The sequence below is a fragment of the Phragmites australis genome, chromosome 11 (genome assembly GCF_958298935.1).
Source record: "Phragmites australis chromosome 11, lpPhrAust1.1, whole genome shotgun sequence".
NCBI lineage: Eukaryota > Viridiplantae > Streptophyta > Magnoliopsida > Poales > Poaceae > Phragmites > Phragmites australis.
Genome location: NC_084931.1, coordinates 13,752,406 through 13,766,248, shown reverse-complemented (window position 1 = coordinate 13,766,248; position 13,843 = coordinate 13,752,406).

The following is a 13,843-nucleotide window of genomic DNA, read 5'->3' as shown; positions in this document are numbered from 1 at the left end:
TATATGAAATATGGTACTATAAGTAAATAGAATTCAAAACTAACAACATGCATGTTTGAAATAAAGAATGCATTTGAAAAACTAAGATCAGAAGTTCAAGGACACTTTCCTCTTCCAACTTGTTGCTCAGACTCTTCAAAGTCTTGGTCCTAGAGGTTCTTGAACTGCTCCTCGTCTGCTCTCAAAACACACTGAAAAAGCACACACAAAAATTAACTAATAACAGTACACCAAATGATAGCTAACATCTATGAAAAAGGTCTTAAAAGATAGTACACACTACTATGAACACGAGAGCGGGAAAATCGTCTAAATCGAACCTAGGATGAGAAAGTTACACTAAAAACAAGTTTAAGGTTTAATCTATAGAAGAAAAGGACTTGTTTTGAATAGAAATAGAGAGGATAGGGGCCTTTTTATAAAAATAGTGGGACCTATTTGTATATATGAGAAGTTTAGGGACTATACTATTAAAAGACAATGAATTTTAGGTTATAATAGAGAAGTTCGAGGGTTAAAGTGAAAAACTATCACTTTTCATTTTAATTCGGAATATGATTGGATAAAAGGCTAGTGATGTGGCATGACACATGGGCTCAGGTGCTGCAGTGGTGATGATGTGGTACGATGATGTGGCACTGATTGGATTATGATGGTGACATGTCTCACCACAGGATTGGCTCGGTGAAGGGGTATGTTGGATCTAATCTGGGCCAATGGTGCTAGATCAGACGGCTGAGAGATGGGGAAAGGCACACGACATCGGTGACAGAGCAGCATGCGGCGGTGGGAGCTCAAGCACTGTGGTGCTCTCATCGAAACCTCACCGGACTTGCGCTACAGTGGGCTAGGGATGACGGCAAGCATCAGAAAAGAGAGGAGGGGGCACGACGAACCTATTTGATGGCATACCTTGGGTAGCAGCGCACGAGATGATAGTCGGTGGTGAGGTAGACGGCAGCGGCACTCCCGTCGAGGAAGGGGCTCTGGCGGTGGAGAGGCGATGGGTAGCAGCGGGATTGGCTCCTACGGGTACACAGTCCTGGAGATGCGCTCAGATGCGACGGGGTGGCGGTGAGTTAGGCATAGCGGCATCAATGGTGATGGTGGTGTGGTTTAGATAGATTTCTGCGCTCGGTTTTTGGGGGGGAAATAGAGGGGAGGGGTGGACTTATATAGGCGGGAGATCACGTGTAGAGCAACTCGAATTTGATGGGGTTGGTTCGGATTTTGGGTGAGGGAAGTGGCGGCGACAGGCGTGGCTGGCTCGGACTCAAGGAGACGTGGCGTGCTCAGGTGCGAGAGGAAGGGGATGGGGCCCACACATCAGAGGTGGAGAGGAGAGGCAAGCGCTCGGGAGGAGAGGAGCACGCGAGATGGGTTGGCTTTGGCCGGCCCATGTGGGAGAAGGGGAAAGGGGAGGAGAGAATGGCCAGGCCGAAAGGAGAGATGGGCTAGAGTGAAAGGAAGGGAAAAAGGAAAGAGGAGTGGAGATTTGGCCCATGGAGAGAAAAAGAGATTTTCTTTTGCAAATCATTTTTCATAATTTTCCAAAAATTAAACAACGTGCCTTGGGGTTTCGAAAAACTTATTTTCAACACAATAAAAACTCTAATGCATCTATTTCAACATGAATACACTCAACCAAGATATAACCTATGTCAAAATTAAATTTATTTTAGAAAATAGGTTTTAACCTATTCTATTCATTTAAATCCTAATTAAATTCGAGGAAATTTTAGGAAATTATGAAATAAAAAATTAGCGTATTACACATAGACCCGTTAGTGATTGTAGGTAATAGGTGACGTGTTATAATACTACCCGTCACTTATGATATATGTGACAGATTATAACTACACTTGTCACTTATGACCTTGTCACAGGTGATAGGTCGCCCCGCACCAGTCATAAGTGATGGATCATATTACGATCCGTCACTTATAACATGGCATAAGTGACAGGTCTCCCTGTACAAGTAATAAGTGACGGGTCATATTATGACCCATCACTTATGATACGTCATAAGTGATGGGTAATCTTAAGACCTTTCACTTATGACTTAGCTTTGTTATAAGATCTGGCCTACTACTGTGTGCATAGTAGATTGATGATTTTCTCTGGTTCCTCTGGAGACTCTCTAATATTTTGTTGATCTTAAATTTGAATTGGTGTTAGGTTTTTAAAGGTTTGCATCTCCCCCTTTCCTCCTCCTCTAATCCTTATTTGGTAGATTTGTTGTGTTTTGAGTTGTAATCGGCCATTTTGCATCTTGATCGAAAATCTTAGTACAAGTGAGTTGTATTTATGTTAGATTTTGTACTAGGTTTGCCCGATCTAGCGTGAGATGCCACAGATCTAGTGTACTTGTATGGAATTTTTAATCACATGCTTAACCATGAAATTAAGGTAATTGTTAATGAGGAATGAATGTTTTTACATTAATTATAGATGACAGATAGAAGTTGGATGTACCTTGAGACCCGGACTTGTCCAGAGTACCTAAGTGGGGTGAAGCATTTCGTGAGTGCTGCCTTAGCAATTGACTGGGGGTCCACCACCCTAGCAATCTTCATCTTCATTAACGTAGTAGTCTGGTTGTCCTTCATTATCTGAGCAGCGTTTGAAGGACATTTGAATGGAAATAGCAAGTGTGAGTGCATATCGTACTTCGCAAGTGTAGGAAAATAAATAACATGCAATCTTGAATAAAGGAACAGGCTATAACAGGTTAAATTTGCATAAATACCAACTATGCTAACAGATAGTTGTAAAAGCATCCTATTTAACTAGGTGAATCATCTCTAGACTTTCAAGTCCTAGAAACATCTCCACATGTTTCCCAACCACCTGAATCCCACATCAGGTTCCCAAACCAACCGAACCAGACCAAACCCATCCAACTAATCATGTAAGGATTCAAGTCTCTCATAACTATGAGCACGACTGGTATATCAGATTTTACACTCTGCAGAGGTTATCCAGCTTTCCCCACGAGTCATGATTTTCCTTGTTGTCGTGCCCGCGAAATACTTAACACATGCCAGTGGTGTGTCACCCGGAATGTCACTACAAAGCCGTTACAAAGTTTCATCCAGTATGTGCATGCCTGCTAGGTTTCACCGGCGTCAAAGTGGTTATCACGCCACCCAAAAGCCCCCTTTTGCGCCTTGTAGCTCTAGAAAGATTTCACTCTTCCCTTCCACTACACATCTCATACCACTAAGCAAATGGTTCTGGCCTTAGCCATCCCCAAATATCCACTTTTTCGTTTGGCACGCACAAAAAATGGAATCCACTAATTAATAGGTTAGGCCTGTTCTATACCAGGTCTCATGGTTGGTATGATATTTCTTGGGTTGTCGCTCCACAAGCCGGTCCTTACTTAGGTTACTAAGCAAACACTAAGCCAACAACATAACCATCATCATCAACAATACTACTTTGCTCGAGGCCTAAGGTTCTATGTTGCTAAACCATCACTAGTATTCCCAACTCCTAGTTGCATAGTTCATTAGTCATGTTTAACCATTAACTTTTCCATACTCTTGTGCAAAGCTAAGCATAACTACCCATCATAACCATTACTAACAATTAGGTGACAAGGAATATATGGAACATGGTACTATAAGTAAATAGGATTCAGAATTAACAGCATGCATGTTTGAAATAAAGAACACATTTGAAAACTAGGATCAGAATGTTCAAGGAGACTTGCCTCTTCCAACTTGCTGCTCAGACTCTTCAAACACTTGGTCCTGGAGATTCTCGAACTGCTCCTCATCTGCTCTTGAAACACACCAAAAAAATACACAACAAAACTAACTAAGAACAGTACACCAAACAATAGCCAACATCTAGGAAAAGGTACTAAAAGATAGCACACACTGCTACGAACGCGAGGGCGTGAAAATCATCTAAATCGGACTAGGACAAGAAAGATACGCTAATTTTTTTTGATTAAATCTGAAAAAGAAAAGGATGTCTTTTGAATAAAACAGAAAGGATAGGGACCTTTTTGTAAAAATGGAGGGAATTACTTGTAAATATGAAAATTTAGGGTCTAAGATGTAAAAAGGCAAGGGCTTTTAGGTAATTACAGGAAAGTATAGGGGTTTGTTTGCAAAATTGACATTTTCCAGAATTAAAGTAAATAGAAAATTACTAGATAAAGGCTTTGATGACGTGGATGTGATTGGGCTTGACGCCTCAGTTCTTGTGCTGAAGTGGCCGGCTGACTTGGCGATGAGCTGGCACAGGGGCTGACTAGGATTAAGGTGCCGACACGTGGCACCATGGGATTGGATCGGCGAAGGGGTATTCGGGTTCTAATCTTGGTCTTCCATCTTAGATCTGACAGCTTAGAGATGGGGGATAGGAGTAAAAGGCTGTCGGCGGAGCGGACACGTGGGCAAAAACTTGGGTGAGGCAGCGCTCTTGCCGGAGTTCGACCAAAAACACGTCGCCGGCAACGGTTCATGATGACGAGTGGCGGAGGAGCACGAGGAGGCAAAGGAGAACTCGATTGAGGCAAATTTGGACGATGGGGAGACTCATCGAGGCTTAGCGTGCGGAGTGGCGGAGGAGCTAGGTGAGCGGCGAGGGAGGTCTTTCGGCGGTCGTTGGGCGACAAGGAGGGGTTGGCAGCCTTGCCCTCAAGCTTGCAACGCTAAAGGGTCGGTGTGTGCGGATAGGGAAGCTCCGGAGTGGCAGCGGTGCTAGCTCGGCGAGTTCAGTAATGGCGATGGCGGCGGCGACTCGATGCAGGGCAAAAACAAATGGAAAAAAGGGGGTGGACATTTATATAGACGGGAGATCACGCAGGCGAGTCGGATTAGCACAAGTTTATTGGGATTCAGGTTTGGGGAGGGCGGCGGTGTCGTGGCTGGCCAGTCTCTGAGCGACATGGTGTGGGATCTAGTCTGGGTCGGAGGAGGAAGATGGCATGGGGACGGCTTCGGCCCATGCGGTCGGGGAGGTGGGAGAATGAAGGGTGGGACAGAGCGGGCTCAGCCCGGGAGAGAGAGATGGGTCAAAAAAAAAAGAAAAAGAAAGGAAAAGAGAGGGTTAGGGCTGAAGGAGAGAAAATTGGTTTTCTTTCGCAAATCCTTTTGAAATTATTTCAAAAATTAAAGGACGTGCCTCGAGGTTTTTAAAAATTCATTTCCACACATAAAACTCTATTGCATCTACTCCAGCATGAATGCAACAAAACATTATAACCTAGATTGATTAGTTTATTTAGAAATTAAACTTTTCTCCTAGGGTTTTCTAACACTAAACTTAACACCTCTAATTCTAACAAAAAATATTATTTACTATTTCCAAAAATTGAAAATTTGGTGTTACAAACCTACCCCTCTTAAGATGAATCTCGCCCTCAAGATTTAGAAGGATCGGAGAAGAGCTACGGAAACTCGACTTTCAGATCTGATTCTCTTTCTCAAGTTGCTTCTTCTTCGGAATGATGTCTCCACTACACCTTGCACATACGGATCCTTCGATTCCTGGTGATTCTCTCTAACGTCTCTAGAATCTTGATAGGATACTCCATGTAGGTGAGATCTTCTCCAACTTCTATTTCCTCTAGGGGCATTTGCTCTTCTGGAACTTGTAGGCATTTCTTCAGCTGAGATACGTGAAAAACATCGTGAACATCTGCCAAGTGAGGCGGTAGCTCCAATTAATATGCTACTTCTCCACATTTTTCCAACACCTTAAAAGGTCCGATAAATCTGGGTGCAAGTTTTCCTTTGACTTTAAATCTGCGAAAACCTCTGATCGGTGAAACTCGAAGGTATACGAAATCACCTGCTTCAAAAGTCAACTCACGACGTCGATGATCAGCATAACTCTTTTGTCGTGTTTGGGTTGTTCTCAAATTTTTCCTGATGTGTTGTACTTGCCTTTCTACTTCTCAATATTTATAGGCCAAACACTTGACTTTCGCCAGTCTCTTTCTAGTACAACGGTGTCCTACATTTTCTTCCATACAATGCTTCAAACGGTGACATCTTCAAACTAGTCTGATAACTATTATTGTAGGAGAATTTGCATAGGGAAGATTTTTGTCGCAACTAGTCTTATTTTTCAAGGCACAAGCTCTCAACATATCTTCCAAAATTTGATTTACTCTCTCGGTTTGACCATCGGGTATCCAATGACTCATGTAGTTTTTGCCAAAACCTGGAGGTGAACTGGCTTCCTCTATAGATACCATCCTCTTGGGTACTCCATGAAAACACACAATTCTGGTAACATACAACTTAGCAAGTCTAGGTCCTATGTATGCGGTCCTGACTGGGATCAAATGAGCAATCTTTATCAAATGATACACTATAACCCAAATAGAATCATATCCAGATTGAGGTCGGGGCAATCCAACGATAAAATCCATACTAATTTCTTCCCATTTCCATTCTGGTATCTTCAAATGTTCAGCTTTGACTCTCTGACATATATCTCATATTGCTACATATTCTGCAATTTCTTTCTTCATTCCATACCACCAATATCGATCCTTCAGATCTTGATACATCTTAGTGCTTCCAAGATGAATAGAATACATTGACCCATGCACTTCTCGAAGAATAATTTCCTTGATAGATTTGATATCTGGAACACAGATTCATTTCTCAAACCATATCATTCCATTCTTATCCTTGGTAAAACCTGGGGCTTTACTCTCCTTAATACGCTACCTGATTTCCCTAATCTTCTCATCCTCGAGTTGTCCTTTACGAATTCCTTGTTCCAATATCGAATCGACTTCTATTACCACAACTTCCGCGTTGTTTACCAATCTGAGATTGAGTCTCTCAAAATCTTTGCATAACTCAGGTCATCTGTCTTGTACGGTCATTATTCTGAGATAAGTCTTTCTACTCAAACAATCGGCAACTACATTTGCCTTTCCAGGATGATAGTTAATTCCCAAGTCATAATCCTTGATAAGCTCTAACCATCTTTGCTTCCTGAGATTGAGATCTGGCTGAGTAAAGATATACTTCAAACTCTTATGATCCGAATATATCTCACACCTTTTTCCAATCAAACAGTGTCTCCATATCTTGAGTGCATGTACCACGGTGGCTAACTCTAAATCATGTGTCGGGTAGTGTTCCTCATGCTTACTCAATTGCCTTGATGCTTAGGCTACAACATGGCCTTCTCGCATAATAACACATCCTAATCCTTGACGAGAGGCGTCACAATAGATGGAGAATGGCTTTTGTGTATCTGGCATGACTAGTACTGGTGCAAATGTTAATCTTTTCTTCAACTCTTCAAAACTTGCCTCACAAGTAGGGGTCCATCTAATTGTTTGACCTTTCTCAAGTAATTTTGTGACGGACTTTGCAATCTTGGAGAAATCTTCTATGAACCGGCGGTTGTAACATGCAAATCCAAGGAAACTACGGATCTCGAAGACATTCTGGGGAGACTTCCAATTCAAAACGTCTTCCACCTTTCTTGGGTCAACTGCTATTCCTCCGGCGGAGATGATATGACCGAGATAAGAAACTTGATCTAGCCAAAACTCACATTTTCTCAACTTAGCATACAACTAATTATCCCTAAGCTTCTGTAGAACCAATCTCAGATGTTCTGCATGTTCCTCTTTGTTCCTTGAGAAAACTAGGATGTCGTCAATAAATACTACCACAAACTTATCCAAGTACTCCATAAACACCTTGTTCATTAGATACATGAAGTAGGCAGGGGCGTTGGTCAATCCAAAAGATAGAGCTGTATACTCATATAATCCATAACGGGTGATGAAAGCGGTTTTAGGGATGTCTGGTGCTCGAATCTTCAGTTGATGATATCCTGAGCGAAGATCGATCTTAGAGAACACACATGCACCTCTAAGCTGATCAAGTAAGTTATTGATCCTGGGAAGAGGGTATTTATTCTTGATGGTCACCTCATTCAAGGCTCGATAATCTATATACATCCATTAGGTACAATCCTTCTTGGGTACGAAAATTATTGGTGCACCCCATGGTGACGAACTAGGTCGGATATAACCTTTGTCTAACAACTCTTCCAATTATTCCTTAAGTTCCGCTAGCAGATTAGTAGCCATTCTATATGGCCTTTTAGATATAGGAGTCGTACCAGGTACTAGTTATATAACAAACTCGATTTCACGGTCAGGTGGCATACCTGGCAAATCTTCTGGAAAAACATCCGGATATTTGCAAATAATTGGAATGCTCTCGATTGGGGTTCCATCAGCTTGATTGACTGTTCCTCTAGCCATTGGTGATAATTTTGCAACGTATTCCACTTCTTTTCCTTCCTTAGCAGACGGACGGACGACTCTTCTTGCACAGTCGATAATTTCATTAAATTTAGTTAACCAATCCATTCCTAGTATGATATATATCCCTTCGGATTCCAAAATGATAAGGTTTGCCGGAAAATCTACCCCCTTATCTTAATACTAAGGCTAGGGCATACATGCCTTGCTTTCATTTCTCCATCGGGGGAGCTAACAATCATTCTATGCTTCAGAAGAGATATAGGTAAATTGTATCTTGACACATACTTGGTTGACATAAAAGAATGCGATGCTCCAGAATCAAATAACACTATAGTGGGGTTAGAGTTGATAAGAAACATACCGATCACAACATCTGAGGCATCTTGAGCTTCATCAACTGCCACATGGTTCACACGGCCTCTAGCAACGTTTTGCTTTGCTTGATTCTAGGGCTGATTCCTGTTGCGGTTCTGCTGGTTTGCTTCTTCGGCGGGTGGATGATTTGGACGCTTCTGAGGGCATTGGAAAACAAAATGTCCCTCTACTCCACAATTGAAACAAGGTTTTCCTTTGGCGAAGGCTTGAGTGTTGTTGCCAGTGTTGTTGTTCCTTTGAGGGATTTGACTTGAAATGCAGGCCGCTTGAAAGTTGGAGCACTGGTACTGTCCTGCATTCCTGGATGAGCTTTGATTTGTAGAATGGGTCCTGGGTTGATTGTACTACTGACCAGAACGATTCATAGATCCAGACTGAGAAGTGTCATAATGGGGACTGGTGTTGCTGCTTGACTGACCTGGGCAGTCCATCTTGCGCTTGCACTCAATCTTGTTTCTCTTATGCTCTAGGATAAGAGCATAATCTACAAGGGCCTGGATGTTCTTGAAATCACGAGAAGCCAGAGAATACTGTAGTCCATCATTCAGTCCTTCCAATAAATAGTCTTGCTTCTTCTCATTGGTATCCACATCTTCTGGTGCATACCGGGACAACTAAGTGAATCTAGTGACATACTCACTCACAGTCATTCCTCCTTGCTTGAGTGATAGGAATTCCTTTCTCTTAATCTTGATAGCTCCTTGGGGTACATGATGAGCACGGAAAGCATTCTTGAACTCCTGCCAGTTGATGCTATTAGGTTCTTCATTAGCAACGACATAGTCATCTCGGGCGCCCGGCGCTCGCTCGGTTCATGGTGATCACGCACTATGCCTACCTCACGGTTAAGATGCCGGCCATGCAGGCCCCATCTCCGCGCCTACCGAGACCGGCAGCGCCGTCTCCTGTGCCGAGCAGCTCTACTCGGCCTTGGTCTCTGCTCGGGCCGAGGTCGAAGGACACCCAGGGGGCCCGGGACCCACTTCATCCAAACCCCGACTCACCGCTGACGCCTCCGTTCCCACGAAGGAGGTCGTGGTGTTCGAAGACTCCTCCCAGGTCGTTCGGATCGGCGGTGACCTGGGCGGCAAATAGGAAAGCGCGCTCGTTGCCTTCCTCCGGGCTAACGTCGACGTGTTTGCATGGCAGCCGTCCGATATGCCCAGGATCCCTAGGGAGGTGATCGAGCACCACCTTGCTGTGCACCCCGATGCACGGCCGATGAGGCAGAAGGTCCGACGGCAGGCGCCCGAGCGCCAGGAATTCATCTGGGAGCAAGTCAGCAAGCTCCTTGACACCGGCTTCATCCGAGAGGTCCTCCACCCAGAATGGCTGGTAAACCCAGTCATCGTCGTGAAGGCCAACGGCAAGCTTCGCATGTATGTCGACTACACCGACTTAAACAAGGCTTGTCCGAAAGATCATTTTCCTTTACCCTCCATAGATCAAATTGTAGATGCCACTTCGGGGTGCGATCTTTTATGTCTTTTAGATGCAAATTCGGGTTATCACCAAATCCTCATGGCCAAATATGACGAGGAAAAAACTTCTTTTACTACCCTGGTGGGAACCTATTGTTATGTCTCAATGCCTTTCGGTTTGCGCAACGCTGGGTCGTCTTTCCAGCGGGCCGTGCGCATTACCCTTGATTCGCAGGTTGGCCGCAACGTCGAGGCTTACATCGACGATCTCGTGGTCAAATCCCGAGATCACGCCACCCTGCTGGAGGACTTAGCCGAGACTTTCAACAGTCTCTGCACTACCCGCCTGAAGCTCATCCCCGAGAAGTGCGTCTTTGGGGTGCCCGCAGGCAAGCTCCTCTAGCCAAGGAATCGAGGTCAATCCAGAGAAGATCCGGGCCATCGATCAGATGCGTCCCCCTACTCGACTCAAGGAAGTCTAGCGTCTCGCTAGCTGCATGGTGGCCCTAGGGCGCTTTATCTCCAAGCTCAGGGAGCGAGGGCTCCCTCTCTTCAAACTCCTGAAGAAGACCGGTCACTTTGACTGGACACTGGAGGCTAAGCAGGCCTTCCAAGACTTGAAAAAGTACCTCACCCGTACTGGTGGCCCCCTTCGAGGGTGAGCCTTTATTGCTCTACGTCTCGTCCACTCCTCAGGTCGTGAGCATGGTGCTGGTGGTGGAGCGTGACGAGTGCTCGGGGCAAGGTGCTGGGTCCTAGCTCCCAGCCGCCCCCGAGCAGCCTTCAGTTCTCGGGGCTCCTCCCGAGCAGGGAGTCGAGCCCGAGACCATGGCTCCTCTTGACCAAGGAGTTGAGCCTGAGAGCCCGGCCGGCCCCGACCACTGTGCCGAGCTCGGGGGCTGTGACAAGTCCTCGGGTGAGGCCACAGTCCGGGCCCACCGTATACAGCGACCGGTGTACTTCATCAGTAAAGTCCTCCGAGACACCAAGACAAGGTATCCCCAGGCCTAGAAGATGCTCTATGCCATGCTCGTCGCTTCCAGGAAGCTGCGCCACTACTTCCAGGCGCACAAGGTCTCGGTGGTCACTACATATCCACTGGGGCCGATCCTCCAAAACCGAGAAGGTACTGGGCGCATCGTCAAGTGGGTAGTGGAGCTGGTGGAGTTCGATCTGCACTTCGTCAGTCACCAGGCAATCAAAAGCCAGGCCCTGTCTGACTTTGTGGCGGAGTGGACGCCGGTCCCCGAGATCGACCGTGAAGAAATTTCCGCATACCCCGGGCAAGATGGGCCCAGGTACTGGGTTATGCACTTCGACGGCTCCCTCATGCTGAAAGGCGCGGGGGCTAGAGTGGTTCTCAACTCCCCAATGGGTGATGTACTCCGGTACATCGTGCAGCTGCATTTCCGAGCAACCAACAACATGGCAGAGTATGAGGGCCTCATCGCTGGCCTCTGAGCAACGGTGGGCCTCGGGATTCATCGCCTGCTAGTCAAGGGAGACTCCCAACTGGTGATCAACCAGGTATCCAAAGAATACCAGTGAACGAATCCTCAGATGGCGGCGTACGTGGCAGAAGTCAGGAGGCTGGAGAGGCACTTCGACGGTCTAGAGTTGCGGTACATATCTCACCGTGACAACACTCTGGTCGATGACCTCTCTCGCCTGGCCTCTTCTCGGGCACTCGTCCCAACCGGAGCTATTGAAGAAAGGCTCACACGGCCATCCGTCCTGCTTGCCGACCAGGATGAAGGGGAACCCTCGAGCCTAGTTGAGGGAACCCAGGCGGCGCCCTCAATGGGAAGTCCCGTCAGGGTGCCGCCACCCGGTGAGTGCGCTGCGCTTGCCGGTGGTTCTCAAGATACCTCATGGATCGACGAGGTCTGAGGGTACTTGAAAGAAAATATCCTTCCCGGGGATGATGCCTCTGCCGAGAGGATTGCACGGTAGTCCAAACGCTATGCCATAGTAGATGGGGATCTCTACCTGCACGGCACAGACAGTGTCCTCCTGAAATGCATCACCCAGGCGGAAGGCAGTGAGCTCCTCACTGAGATCCACAAGGGCGAGTGCGGTGGCTATGCATCATTCTGCACGCTGGTCGGGAAAGGCCTTTCGGCAAGGTTTCTACTGGCCTATAGCTCTCCAAGATGCTTCAGAGTTGGTTTGGTGCTGCAGGGCGTGCCAGTTCCACGAAAAGCAGATTCACCAGCCAGTTCAAGCTCTCCATACCTTCCCCCTGTCATGGCCCTTCGCGGTCTGGGGGCTGGACATCCTGGGTCCATTCCTCTGAGCAATCGGGGACTATGAGTACCTCTACATCGCATCGATAAGTTCACCAAGTGGCCGGAGGTGATCCCAGTTATCAAGGTTACCAAGAACACGACGCTTCAATTCATCCACTATATCACAAGTCGCTTCGGCGTCCCGAACAAAATCATCACCGATAATGGCACCCAGTTCACAAGTGCCCTGTTCGGGGACTACTGCGAAGACCTCGGTATCAAGCTCTGTTTCGCCTCTGTTGCTCATCCTCGGAGCATTGGGCAGGTCCAGCGTGCAAATGCTAAGATACTAAAGGGGCTCAAAACCCGAACCTACGACGTGCTCGCAAAGCACGGGAAAGGGTGGATTGATGAGCTGCATGCTGTTTTATGGGCCAACCGGACCACACCAAGCCGCACCACCGAGGAGACTCCTTTTTTCCTCGTGTACGGCGCTGAGGTGGTCCTCCCCCCTAAGCTCACTCTTGGCTCCCCTCGGGTGAATGCCTACTCAGAAGGCGAACAGGAACAGCGAAGACGCGACAACGTTGACCACTTGGAGGAGCGCCGATCACGAGCCGCTGTCCGAGCAGCCAGATACCAGCAGAGCCTATGGCGTTATCATCAGCGTCACATATGGGCCTGGTCACTCGAGGTTGGGGATCTAGTTCTCCGACACGCTCAATCGCGCGAAGGAAAGAATAAATTGTCCCCTATGTGGGAAGGCCCCTTCATCGTGATTGGTGCCCCGCGGTAAAGCTCATTTTGGCTAGCCTCAGAAGACGGGCAGCTACTCCCAAACGTGTGGAACATCGAGCATCTACGCAAATTCTATCCCTAGGCAGACATGTTTGTGCACAGGCCAACCAGGCCAGGGGTCCCCCCACCCAAGTTTGCCAGGGGCTGCCACCAACCATGTAAGTTACCACTTCTGTACAAAATTGTCAATATACACTCTTATTCCGAGTTTTTTCTCTCTGGAATCCATATGTTTAATCTTTTTGGTGAGAAGCTCGATTGTGCGAGAAAATACGCTCTCTCATTTTTTCCCGTTGATAAAAATGAATCTCGGTCGGTATGCGCGCAGGCAGTAGCTGCTGACTTAAGTCTGTTGTGGTAGGTTGTGGTGTCCGGCTGCATGGCAGTGCCCTAAGCACCACCGAGACTCTGGGTTCTCGGGTAATCCTACCGCTTGAGCAAAGAGTGGTCGGGACCGCCTAGACCCCAGGGGCGGGCTGTCGGTGCTCGGTCTGGCCAGTCCTACCCTGGGCGCCACCGAACCATTGGACCTCTTGGTTATGCCTCTGTCTGTACACTTCACCGGTCTGGGTATTCGAGAGGTCTCGGGTCAAAAACGAGAGCAGTCTATAATGAGTACCGCACTATCAGAGCGTACCAAACAAAGAATCTTTTCCTATTTTCTTAAGCATACAGATCAATGATCAAGAACAAAGTAGCCTGACCGCAAGGGCCTCAGTGCCCAAGGCGCTGCTCGAACCTACGGGGTCCTC